This window comes from Salvelinus sp. IW2-2015, linkage group LG27 (assembly GCF_002910315.2).
Source record: "Salvelinus sp. IW2-2015 linkage group LG27, ASM291031v2, whole genome shotgun sequence".
NCBI classification, from domain to species: domain Eukaryota; kingdom Metazoa; phylum Chordata; class Actinopteri; order Salmoniformes; family Salmonidae; genus Salvelinus; species Salvelinus sp. IW2-2015.
The window spans coordinates 23920830-23934439 of NC_036867.1; positions in this window are offsets into that span (position 1 = coordinate 23920830).

A 13610-nucleotide genomic window follows, 5' to 3' on the forward strand; every position below is an offset into this window, starting at 1 on the left:
ACAGGCGGGTCGAGACCCAGGGTCTCGAGCTTGATGACGAGTTTGGAGGGTACTATGGTGTTAAATGCTGAGCTGTAGTCGATGAACAGCATTCTCACATAGGCATTCCTCTTGTCCAGATGGGTTAGGGCAGTGTGCAGTGTGGTTGTGATTGCGTCGTCTGTGGAACCTATTGGGTCGGTAAGCAAATTGGAGTGGGTCTAGGGTGTCAGGTAGGTGGAGGTGATATGGTCCTTGACTAGTCTCTCAAAGCACTTCATGATGACGGAAGTGAGTGCTACGGGGCGGTAGTCGTTTAGCTCAGTTACCTTAGCTTTCTTGGGAACAGGAACAATGGTGGCCCTCTTGAAGCATGTGGGAACAGCAGACTGGGATAAGATTGATTGAATATGTCCTTAAACACACCAGCCAGCTGGTCTGCGCATGCTCTGAGGACGCGGCTGGGAATGCCGTCTGGGCCTGCAGCCTTGCGAGGGTTAACACGTTTAAATGTTTTACTCACCTCGGCTGCAGTGAAGGAGAGCCCGCAGGTTTTGGTAGCGGGCCGTGTCAGTGGCACTGTATTGTCCTCAAAGCGAGCAAAAAGTTATTTAGCCTGTCTGGGAGCAAACATCCTGGTCCCGACGGGCTGGTTTTCTTTTTGTAATCCGTGATTGACTGTAGACCCTGCCACATACCTCTTGTGTCTGAGCTGTTGAATTGCGACTCTATTTTGTCTCTGTACTGGGACTTAGCTTGTTTGATTGCCTTGCGAGAGAATAGCTACACTGTTTGTATTCGGTCATGTTTCCGGTCACCTTGCCCTGGTTAAAAGCATGTGTTCGCGCTTTCAGTTTTCACGCGAATGCTGCCGTCAATCCACGGTTTCTGGTTGGGAATGTTTTAATCGTTGCTGTGGGTACGACATCGTCAATGCACTTTCTAATGAACTCGCTCACCGAATCAGCGTATTCGTCAATATTGTTGTTGGACGCAATGCGAACATATCCCAATCCACGTGAGCGAAGCAGTCTTGAAACGTGGAATCAGATTGGTCGGACCAGCGTTGAACAGACCTTGAGCGCGGGAGCTTGTTGTTTTAGTTTCTCGTTCTGTAGGCTGGAAGCAACAAAATGGAGTCGTGGTCAGCTTTTCCGAAAGGAGGGCGGGGGAGGGCCTTATATGCGCTCGCGGAAGTTAGTATAACAATGATCCAAGGTTTTACCAGCCGTAGCACAATCGATATGCTGATAGAATTGAGGAGTTTCTGTTTCAGATTAGCCTTGTTAAAATCCCCAGCTACGATGAATGCAGCCTCAGGGTGTGTGGTTTCCAGTTAACAAAGAGTCAGATAAAGTTCGTTCAGGGCCATCGATGTGTCTGCTTGGGGGGGAATATATACGGCTGTGATTATAATCGAAGAGAATTCCCTTGGTAGATAATGCGGTCGACATTTGATTGTGAGGAYTTCTAGATCAGGTGAACAGAATGACTTGAGTTCCTGTATGTTGTTATGATCACACCACGTCTCGTTAATCATAAGGCATACKCCCCCGCCCCTCTTCTTACCAGAAAGAAAGATGTATGTTTCTGTCGGCGCGATGCGTGAAGAAACCAGCTGGCTGCACCGACTCCGTTAGCGTCTCTTGAGTTATCCATGTTTCCGTGAAGCAGAGAACGTTACAATCCCTGATGTCTCTCTGGAATGTTACCCGTGCTCAGATTTCATCAACCTTATTGTCAAGAGACTGGACATTGGCGAGTAGTAWGCTAGGGAGTGGAGCGCGATGTGCCCGTCTCCGAAGCTTGTCCAGGAGACCGCTTCGTTTGCCCCTTTTTCGGCATCGCTTAGGGTCGCCGGCTGGGATCAGATCTATTGTATTGGGTGGAAGGCAAAACACTGGATCCGRTTCGGGAAAGTCATATTCCTGGTTGTAACGATGGTGAGTTGACGTTGCTCTTATATTCAGTAGTTCCTCCCGACTGTATGTAATGAAACCTAAGATTACCTGGGGTACCAATGTAAGGAATAACACATAAAAAAACAAAATACTGCATATTTTCCTAGGAACGCGAAGCGAGGCGGCCATCTCGGTCGGCGCCGAGATAGGTTAAATAGACAATAGGTTAAATAGAGGATAGTGTTACGGAGAACAATTGATGTCAAGTAAAGGACAGATGCAATCCTTGTTGTGTGTGTGTGTATGTACTGTATGTGTGAGTGTGTGCTTGCGGAGGTATATTTAAGCAATAAGGCATGAGGGTGTGTGGTATATGGCCAATATACCACGGTTAAGGGCTGTATCCAGGCACTCCACGTTGGATTCAGCCTTGCATGAGAACAGCCCTTAGCCGTGGTATATTGGCCATATACCACACACCCTCATGCCTTATTGCTTAAATATACCTCCGCAAGCACACACTCACACATACAGTACATACACAACAAGGATTGCATCTGTCCTTCACTTGACATCAATTGTTCTCCGTAACACTATCCTCTATTTAACCTATTGTCTTTTTCTTCTCTTCTATAATCCCATCGCCTCCACTTCCCCCTCATCTTCCCCCTCCTCAGGGATGCTGGGACCTTAGCGTGTAATCTCTGTCCCACCCAGTTTATAGGTCAGGGGATAAGCCCATAAAAGGGCATGACATGACAGCTCTGTTCACTCCCACAATACCTCACTAACCCTCCTGTCCTCTGGTCTCTGATGAGAGTTTCTACATCCTAAATGGCACCCTATTCATTACAGAGTGCCTATGGCCCTGGTCAAAAGTAGTGCACTAGGTAGAGAATAGGGTGCCATTTAAGACACAAAAAGAGGTTAATAAGCAGGGCGGTGTACAGTATCAACAGTGTTACAGTATGTAACACTAACCCTAGCCTCAACCCCAATCCTATCTCTTTGACTGAAAGTAGAATCATCTGTTCGTAGTCTTTGTAGACAACACACCCTGTACTGTAACACCTCTTCTAAACAGACAGACAGCACCACAGAGACCTCCAGTGGTGACACAACATAACCCTGAGGAATCCCTCATATTTGACACAGATCTGGGATCAAATACATGGAAATATTTTCAAATACTTTGAGCGTTTGCTTGAGTCTGCAGTGCCAGGTGGGCAAGTTTGCAGTTTTGTGACTTTTCTTTTGTGCATAGGGCTCTGGTTAAACGTAGCGCACTATATAGGAATAGGGTGCTATTTGGGACACAACCTATGTCAGTCCCCATGTGGAGGCAGAGCCCTGTAGGGCACAGGCGGTACAAATTATCCCCAGCTACAGGCAGCCTCAACCGGGTAGACAAATGGTGACACACCCCTCACAGGGCTGGATCTCCTCCATGGCCATGGGCAGGGCTGGGTAGTGGGCAGAAAGACAGGCAGCACCATGGGACCATATGGCTGCCCTGTATCACCAGCTACATATAGCTCCTCAGAGCCAGGGGTGAACGATGGCTCATCTTTCTCCAACACAGATTATATAGATTTAGTGTGTTGTTTTTTTTGTCTCACTACTTCACAATTTTGATAAGACAATAGATCATTAACTAAATACATTCTAACCCTGGAATGTGAGGTGTAGATTTGATGTGCATATAACTGAGACCTCTCAGAAAGTTCATAATCAATCACTTCTAAACTGATGCGCTGGCCCTTCATCCAGGAAATGTGGTAAAGCTCTACAAGGAAAAGGTAATACTCAAAATTAACCATGCATAATGACCCTCAGAAGAACCCGAGGCTCTGGAACCTGGTAGTTTAGTTGTGGGCTTTCAGCAGCAGCACTGGCAGACTGAGTGGCAGACCAGGGACCTCAGAGGTGGAAAATACCCCTGAAGACCTTCCAAAAAAACCTCTAACAGCCTTTCCCCCCTTTCCATAAATCCTTTGATATTTCAAACCTGAAGGCAGCTTCATATTCTTGATTCATCTGCCTGTACTGTACCTGTTTTAGTATGTCCCTCGTGTTGCCGACTACGTCTCCTTTCTCAAATTAGATTCAGAAGAACCTCTGCTTTATTCACAGTGGGATCGACTTCAATGCCTCGCTATCTCTTCCCGTGGCAGAAAGTACAGAGAGAGAGAGAGAGAGAGAGAGAGAGAGGAGAGAGAGGATGAGAGAGAAGGAGAGAGAGAGAGAGAGAGAGAGAGAGAGAGAGAGAGAGAGAGAGAGAGAGAGAGAGAGAGAGAGAGAGAGAGAGAGAGAGAGAGAGAGAGAGAGAGAGAGGGAGAGAGGGAGAGAGGGGGAGAGAGGCCAGGCTGCTGGCGATACCTTTCCTAGCCTGCATTTGACTTAGTACTGTGCCCCCTGATAATGTCAATGGCGATCGATTAAGGGGCCTGGGTCAAAAATAGTGCACTATTTAGAGAAAAGGGTTCCATTTCGGACGTGTCCAGAAAGGCCTTCTCTACATGTTCTTCTTTCCATCACACTGGTAGTATTCCCCTGAGTGCCTGGATGTTTGACGAAGTGCTGAACAGTATCATGGCCCTAGCATGTTTCACAATCGTGGCTGTCAAGTGACAACTTTCCTGCTAAATGTATTATATTACATCATTGTAAAGAGCTTTCATCATGACATAAGTAAAATATGTTTCTATAACACATTGGATACATCAGTCTGTTGCAGGTTGGTTTCATTTCATATACTGTAATCCATCTCCCAAATGAGAGAATATATTTGTGTTGGAGGACTGTCCTGACAGACCTCAAGGGATTTGTCCCAAATGGGCCCTGGTCAAAAGTAATGCACTATATAGGGAATAGGGTGCCATTTGGGACTCATCCGAGGTGTTGGTGATTGGAGATTATGGAGTGGAACCCTGAGGGGATGTTTTGCATTTGTCAGCTGAAGGAGGTGAAGGAGGGAGGAAGGAGGGATGGAGGTAGGGAAGGAGGGAAGGAGAGCTGGAGGGCCCCATCTTTTCTCTCTTCACCTGAACTAATGGCCCTCGTCAGCCTGACAGTTCACTGATTACCGCTTTTGAATCAAGCCTTTTGAGGAGAATGAGTGAGAGAGAGAGAGAGAGAGAGAGAACAGCCAGGTCACCCATGATACAAGTCAGCATTCGACATCCATGTCTGAGAATGTCTGGAAATTACGTGGAAATCAGACACTAGGGGCAACAGTGAGCGCTGTTACCTTCAAGTAGGTTCCGGCTTTGCTTGGGAGTTGTGGACAGGGATGGCGGATGGGTGTAAGCATCTGCCTCTGGTTGCAAGCCCGAATCCTGTGATAGAAAGTTGTTTTTGATTGTTTTTAATTAAGCCCATCCTAAACCTTAACCATTTTGATTTAATTCCTGAACTTAACCTTATTTTTTTTTAAACCTTTATTTAACTAGGCAAGTCAGTTAAGAACAAATTCTTATTTACAATGACGGCCTACTCCGGCCAAACCCGGACGACGCTGGGCCAATTGTGCGCCACCCTATGGGACTCCTAATCACGGCCGGTTGTGATACAGCCTAAATTCGAACCAGGTTGTCTGTAGTGACGCCTCTAGCACTGAGATGCAGTGCCTTAGACCGCTGTGCCACTTAAACACTTCAAAATGTTTTGTTTGGTTCAACTTTGAAATTGTACATTTGAGAAACATGTCTAATTTTCTCAAATCTGAATCAGAGAGGTGCGGGGGGGCTGCCTTAATCGACATCCACGTTATCGGCGCCAGGGGAGCAGTTGTTGTTGGGGGTTAACTGCTTTACTCAAGGATAGAACGGCATATTGTTCCACCTTGCCAGCTCGGGAATTTGAACCAGCGACCTTTCGGTTCCTGGCTCAACGCTCGTGTGAGAGAGAGAGTGGGAGATGGAGAAAGAGGTGAATAGAAAGAGCGAGGAGAGAGAAAAAGAGCGAGGAGAGAGAGAGGAGCAAGAGAGCGTAGTATTGGAGGTGGGCATGACAAGTTGAATAATTCAAATCAGACCACGAGCCGCTGGGAAGAGGTGTCCTCTCACAAACCACTCCATCTTCCTGACGTCCCTCCATCCCGCCATCCATCCATCCTTTCCTTTTTCCTCTCTCTCTCTCCCTCCCTCAACCCGGTGGAGAGGAGTGTGGTAAGGAGGGGAGGGGGTCAGAGTTCAGCCTGGGCAGTGCTTCTCAGGGGGAAGAAAAGGACAGACAGGTTGCTCAGAAGAGAGAACAGAACAAGACGAGACACTTTTTCTCACTTAGCCGCCTGCCACCATGGTAAACTCTCCTTCCCTCATCTCCTTTCCATCCATCCTTCCCCTCTCCTCCTCCTCCCATCCTTTCCTGCTTTCAGGTGAAATTGATTAGGCAGGTCATTAGTCACCGTCCACTCACAGTCATTCAGTCTGCCAGCAGCTCACCACTCATCTACAGTCACTGCTGTAATTTACCACTCACTCACCTCATCTTCCCTGTGACTCATGCTAACACTGTTGTTGATGCTAGGTCTGGCTGTTATTACTTCACTCTCTCTGTGGGGAACAGGAGTGTGTAATCACATCATTACCATCAATATCACCATTGTGATCATCGTCAACATCGTCATCATCGTTGTTGTCATCATCATGGTCATCATAAACATCATCATAATTATTATCATCATCAACATCATCATAATCATCAACCCCATCATCATGCTATGCTTTTGTTTTGCATGTCAATGTGACCATCAAGCAGCTGATGTTCTGAAAGAGCTGCAAAATCTGGACCCCTACAAATCAGCCGGGCTAGATAATCTGGACCCTTTCTTTCTAAAATGATCTGCTGAAATTGTTGCCACCCCTATTACTAGCCTGTTCAACCTCTCTTTCGTGTCGTCTGAGATTCCCAAAGATTGGAAAGCAGCTGCGGTCATCCCCCTCTTCAAAGGGGGGGACACTCTTGACCCAAACTGCTACAGACCTATATCTATCCTACCCTGCCTTTCTAAGGTCTTCGAAAGCCAAGTCAACAAACAGATTACCGACCATTTCGAATCCCACCATACCTTCTCCGCTATGCAATCTGGTTTCAGAGCTGGTCATGGGTGCACCTCAGCCACGCTCAAGGTCCTAAACGATATCTTAACCGCCATCGATAAGAAACAATACTGTGCAGCCGTATTCATTGACCTGGCCAAGGCTTTCGACTCTGTCAATCACCACATCCTCATCGGCAGACTCGACAGCCTTGGTTTGTCAAATGATTGCCTCGCCTGGTTCACCAACTACTTCTCTAATAGAGTTCAGTGTGTCAAATCGGAGGGTCTGTTGTCCGGGCCTCTGACAGTCTCTATGGGGGTGCCACASGGTTCAATTCTTGGACCGACTCTCTTCTCTGTCTACATCAATGATGTCGCTCTTGCTGCTGGTGAGTCTCTGATCCACCTCTACGCAGACGACACCATTCTGTATACTTCTGGCCCTTCTTTAGACACTGTGTTAACAACCCTCCAGGCGAGCTTCCATGCCACACAACTCTCCTTCCGTGGCCTCCAATTGCTCTTAAATAGAAGTAAAACTAAATGCATGCTCTTCAACCGATTGCTGCCTGCACCTGCCCGCCTGTCCAACATCACTACTCTGGACGGCTCTGACTTAGAATATGTGGACAATTACAAATACCTAGGTGTCTGGTTAGACTGTAAACTCTCCTTCCAGACTCACATCAAACATCTCCAATCCAAAGTTAAATCTAGAATTGGCTTCCTATTCCGCAACAAAGCATCCTTCACTCATGCTGCCAAACATACCCTTGTAAAACTGACCATCCTACCAATCCTCGACTTCGGTAATGTCATTTACAAAATAGCCTCCAATACCCTACTCAACTAATTGGATGCAGTCTATCACAGTGCCATCCGTTTTGTCACCAAAGCCCCATATACTACCCACCACTGCGACCTGTACACTCTTGTTGGCTGGCCCTCGCTTCATACTCGTCGCCAAACCCACTGGCTCCAGGTCATCTACAAGACCCTGCTAGGTAAAGTCCCCCCTTATCTCAGCTCGCTGGTCACCATAGCAGCACCCACCTGTAGCACGCGCTCCAGCAGGTATATCTCTCTGGTCACCCCCAAAACCAATTCTTCCTTTGGCCGCCTCTCCTTCCAGTTCTCTGCTGCCAATGACTGGAACGAACTACAAAAATCTCTGAAACTGGAAACACTTATCTCCCTCATTAGCTTTAAGCACCAGCTGTCAGAGCAGCTCATAGATTACTACACCTGTACATAGCCCATCTATAATTTAGCCCAAACAACTACCTCTTTCCCAACTGTATTTATTTATTTATTTTGCTCCTTTGCACCCCATTATTTTTATCTCTACTTTGCACATTCTTCCACTGCAAATCAACCGTTCCAGTGTTTACTTGCTATATTGTATTTACTTCGCCACCATGGCCTTTGTTTTGCCTTCACCTCCCTTATCTCACCCCACTTGCTCACATTGTATATAGACTTATTTTTCTACTGTATTATTGACTGTATGTTTGTTTTACTCCATGTGTAACTCTGTGTTGTTGTATGTGTCAAACTGCTTTGCTTTATCTTGGCCAGGTCGCAATTGTAAATGAGAACGTGTTCTCAACTTGCCTACCTGGTTAAATAAAGGTGAAATAAATAAATAAATAAATATCTGGATCTAGTTCTCGATACTGTTCACAGACTATTTTTGTAAGACAAGATCCGCTCAAAAAATGTATCCTTCAGTTTTTTTTCTCATATTTGAGATACAGATAGTTATTTCATCATATTTTGTCTTGTTCCGTGACACATACTGTTGTCGCTGAGATTTACTCATTATGTATCTGAGTGTATGTGATAATCACTGAGACAGGAAGGTGCTGGCTGCAAAGTTCCATTTCGCATACACACAGACGATCTGCTGATGTACGCACACACACGCACGCACGCACACGCACACAGCCCAGCTTCCATCCATCTGTTTCTGCTTGTGAAAAAGAGCGATTGAAAACACATTTCTGTAATTTGGCGTGTTCTTTCAAATGGAAATAATCTGCAGTCCTGTTTTTCTTTCCAAAGGGAGGCACCCACCTCTATCGCCGGGCGGCTTTCAAGGTAAGATTAAGAGTACGTTTTTATTGCTCAGGTTTAGTTCTTTTCCTGAGGTAATTTTTCTTCCCCTCTTAACTTGATTTCGAAATGTTCGGGGCACAATGCATTTATAAACAGCACTTCTGGCTGCTTAAGGAACATCCATCACACAAAGCAGAGAGGGAAAAGAGAAAGAGGAAGAAGGAAGTTGCAAAACACTTTCCTTTAACATCCAAATAACAACAGGATTACAATAGGGAATGAGGAGCGAATCATGCAACAAAGAATGCATTTCTCTACTCCTCGTCATCCCTCCCTCCCTCCATCCTTCTCTCTGTTTAGCAGCCCTTCCCTTCTCCTCTTCTTCTCCTCTATAAATGTAGAGGACATTGTGTTCTAACCCCTGCTGTGTGAGGTTAATTAGAGAGAGAGAGAGAGATAGAGGGCAGATTGGCCAGTAAGTATCTGAGCACCAACCACACACAGAGTGACTTACAGTTAAGTGTATTAATCTAAAGATAGCTAGGTGGGACAACCACATATCTTAGTCATAGTAACTTAATTTTCCCTCAATAAAGTAGCTATCAACAAAGTCAGTGCTAGGGGGGGGGGGGGGGGGGGGGGGCACCGTGGAGTTGTCAACCTTCTTGGAAAGGTCTTGGAGCAGCCAGGGCTTCCCCGGGAGGAAGAGCAGCTCCATCATGTCGAGGTTGAGGTGGTGTGACAGCATCCAAACTGAGATATCTGCCAGGCACGCAGAGATGCGTGTCGCCACCTGGGTGTCAGAAGGGGGGAAGGAGAAAAGTAGTTGAGTGTCATCCGCATAGCAATGATAGGAGAGACCATGTGAGGGTATGATGGAGCAGAGTGACTTGGTGCATAGAGAGAAGAGGAGAGGGCTTTGAACCAAGCCCTGGGACACACCAGTAGTGAGAGTAGTGAGAGTACGTGCGGCCTGCCAGGTAGAATGCAATCCAAGAGTGTGCAGAGACGCCCAGACCTGAGAGGGTGGAGAGGAGGATCTGATGGTTTACAGTGTTGAAGGCAGCCAATAGATCTAGGAGGATGAGAAAAAGAGGAGAGAGTGTCAGCTTTGGCAGTCTGAAGAAGAACAGCCTCGGTTGATTGACCCGTCTTGAAGCCTGACTGGTTAGGGTCAAGAAGATTATTCTGAGAGAGATAGAGAAAGTTGGTCAGGGACAGAACGCTCAAGTGTTTTGGAAAGAAAAGAAAGAAGGGATACCGGTCTGTAGTTTTTGAGAAAGGGAGCGACTCTGGCCATTTTTGATGAGGGAAGTGAGTTGATGAGGGAAGTGAGGAATGGGAGAAGGTCTCCAGAGATGGTCTGGAGAGGAGGGGATGGGGTCGAGTGGGCAGGTTGTCGGGCATGGTCTCTGCATTTTCTGACCCATGTCACTGACAAATTGCAGAGGTGAGGTTTTCCCAGATGAGAACAAATTGATGTTACTGTTTCATGCGGTCTCTCCTCATTCAAAACTAAACATCTCTACTGAGCAAGGACACGGACGCCTTTTTCTCGAAATGTTTTGAAATGCAAGACATCTCATGCCACTATCTGCTCAGGCAGACGGCAGACCCAAAGACACAGACGGCCGAGGGAAAATATCAATGCCTTATATCCTCTATCACAACTGCAACACACACACACACTGAACACATCATCATAAAAACACACAGCTCAGACTGTAGGTTCTGGCAGAACCGTCCAAACTCACGCTAAAGTAGAGTTCCACTGAGGTCTGACTGGCAAGAGAGAGAAAACCCAGACTCCAGCCGGATCTAATCATGGTGGAACCAATGTGAAACAGATCTTAAAACCATGTTGCTTCTGCTCCGTTCTCCATTCTCTCTCACCTAGGTGAGATGTGATGTCCACATCACACCGCCCTTCACGCTGACGAGTGTAAATCTTCCCATGTGTGTGTGTGTGTGTGTGGTTGTGCGTGTGGTTGAGTGTGTGTGTGAAGGCACTCCTGACACTTTTTGGGGATAGGTAGATAGATCTGACTGTGCTATCCCTGCCGGTTAGCTGGTTGTCTGAAGCCATCCCCCTCCTCTAAAGGGTAGATAGAAGATGGCAGCTTCACAGTCGTGTGAGAGCAGAAGAGGAGAGAGGGGAGCGTGGTGTTTTTACAGCCACAGGGTTTTTCATTTGCAGCCAGGGAAGACTGGGACAGAAATTGTCAAAAATAGTACACTACATAGGAGATAGGTTGCCCCTGTTGTTAGCCTGGCGGCTAGTCAGCCACACAAATGGCCGACACAGCAGAATTATCATTCTCGTCTCTTCACATCATTTAGCCTGTAGCGCTGTCCGTGTCAGCTACCTGGGTTTTACAGCAAAACCCCTCATTTCTCCTGTTCTCTCTGAGGCTAAAGAAAGAGAGCATGTGTGTGTGTGTGTGGGGTGGATGTCAAATCAAATCACATTTCTTTGTTACATGCTTCGTAAACAACAGGTGTAGACTAACAGTGAAACGCTTACTTTCAGGCCCTTCCCAACAAACGCAGAGAGAAAAAAAGATAAATAATTAAGAAAATAGCACAGGGAATAAATACACAATGTGTAACAATAACTTTGCTATACACGGGGTACCAGTACCGAGTCGATGTGCAGGGGTACGAGGTAATTGAGGTAGATATGTACATATAGTTAGGGATAACGTGACTAGGCAACAGGATAGACAATAAACAGTTACAGCAGTGCATGTGATGAGTCAAAAGAGTTAGTGTGTGTTTGTGTGCATGCCTGCAGTGTGTGTGTTCTTTGTGACACTAAAGAGGACAGGCGGAGTCTCCTGTGTTGTGCTGCTCTGTCGTCCCAGCATGCCAGCTAAGCACAGGTCACCCTGGCTGTGTGAGAGCGACTGTTTACTAGATACTGCAGGGCTCAGGCCCAGCACTGCCCTGCCCTGTTGTGAGCACAGACGGGCCAACACTCTCTCTCATCACTCTCTTCTGCCTAGTGTGCGAGCGTGTGTGCCATGTGAGAACGAGAGAGAGAGAGGCAGAGCGGGAGAGAAGAGGGAGAGAAGAGAGGCAGAGCGGGAGAGAGAGAGCGGCAGAGAAAGAGAGAGAGGCAGAGAAGGAAAGGTAGAAAGCAAGAGAGAGATGGCTTGTTAGGGCTAGCTGGCGGCACCCGAGTTTCTGTACCATGACACCGGCAGCTTAAAAAAACAAAATTGGTAAGGAAATGGGAAACAACTGACACACCAGGTAACGTCCTGACTCACCTGAGATCTCTTACAGGGCAGTGCATGGAAGGAGTTTGTTTTCTTTGAGGTGTACCTAAATAGAGATGACATGCCGTAGTCCTGCACAGCACAAGAAAACGTTATACTACTCACTCCACTGCACCGGAGGCCCTCACCTAAAAAAAAGCTGAAGTATTTGTTTTCTTTCTTTTTTCTTTTCGCTAAAGATTCCTCGGCACACTATTTTCTATGCCAGAGAAAACTGAATCATTGTTGGTTTTAAAAGGTTATTCCATTCCATATGCCTGTTTTGATCTCCAAAATTGACAAAAAAATACTGCTAAAAAAAACGTTGAGACTACTTAAATAAATTAAATGCTTTATGTTATTTAGGTATTCTTTTCTAGAGCTATTACTTTTAATAAAGCGAGACATTTTCCCTAACATTTTTCACCGCTCAGTTTTGATAGAAATGGACATATTGTGGAAATGAATTCCCTTGACTAAATATTTTAATAGCATGATGCATGTACAGTACGTTGACTTATTCCACATTTTGTTGTTACAGCCTGAATTCAAAATTGATTCAATTGATGTTTTACACACAAAACCCCATAATGACGAAGTGAAAACAAGTTTAGAAATGTTTGCAAACTTATTGAAAATTAAATACATAAATGTCTAATTTCCATAAGTATTCATACCCCTTTGCTTTGACACACAAAATTTAGTTCAGCTGCATCCAATTTCCTTTGCTCATCCTTGAGATGTCACTACAACTTGGAGTCCACCTGTGGCCAATTCAATTGTTTGGACATGATTTAGAAAGAACCACACCGGTCTATATAAGGTCCCACAGTTGACAGTGCATGTTAGAGCAGAAGGAACTGTGTGTAGATCTCCGAGATGGAGGCATATATCTGAGGAAGGGTATAAAATAGAGTGTTGAACATTTCCAAGAGCACAGTTGTTTCCATCATTGGGAAATGGAAAAAAATATGGAACTACCCAGACTCCAACCAAACTGAGCAACCGGTTAAGGCAAATTATTCTGTGGTCTGATGAGATAAACATTTGACTCTTTGGCCTGAATGCAAAGCACTATGTCTGGAGAAAACCAGGCACAGCTCATCACCCATTTAAGACCATCCCTACTGTGAAGCACGGAGGTGGCAGCATAATGCTATGGGGATGCTTTTCAGTGGCAGGAACTGGATATGGGAACAATGAATGGAGCCAAATACAGGGAAATCTTTGATAAGTGCAAACAACCTTCGACTGGGGGGCGAAGATTGACGTTCCAACAGGACAAACACCCCAAGCATACAGCCAAAGCAACGCCGGAATGGCTTCAGAACAAGAATGTGAAAGTCCTTGAGTGGCCCAGCCAAAGCC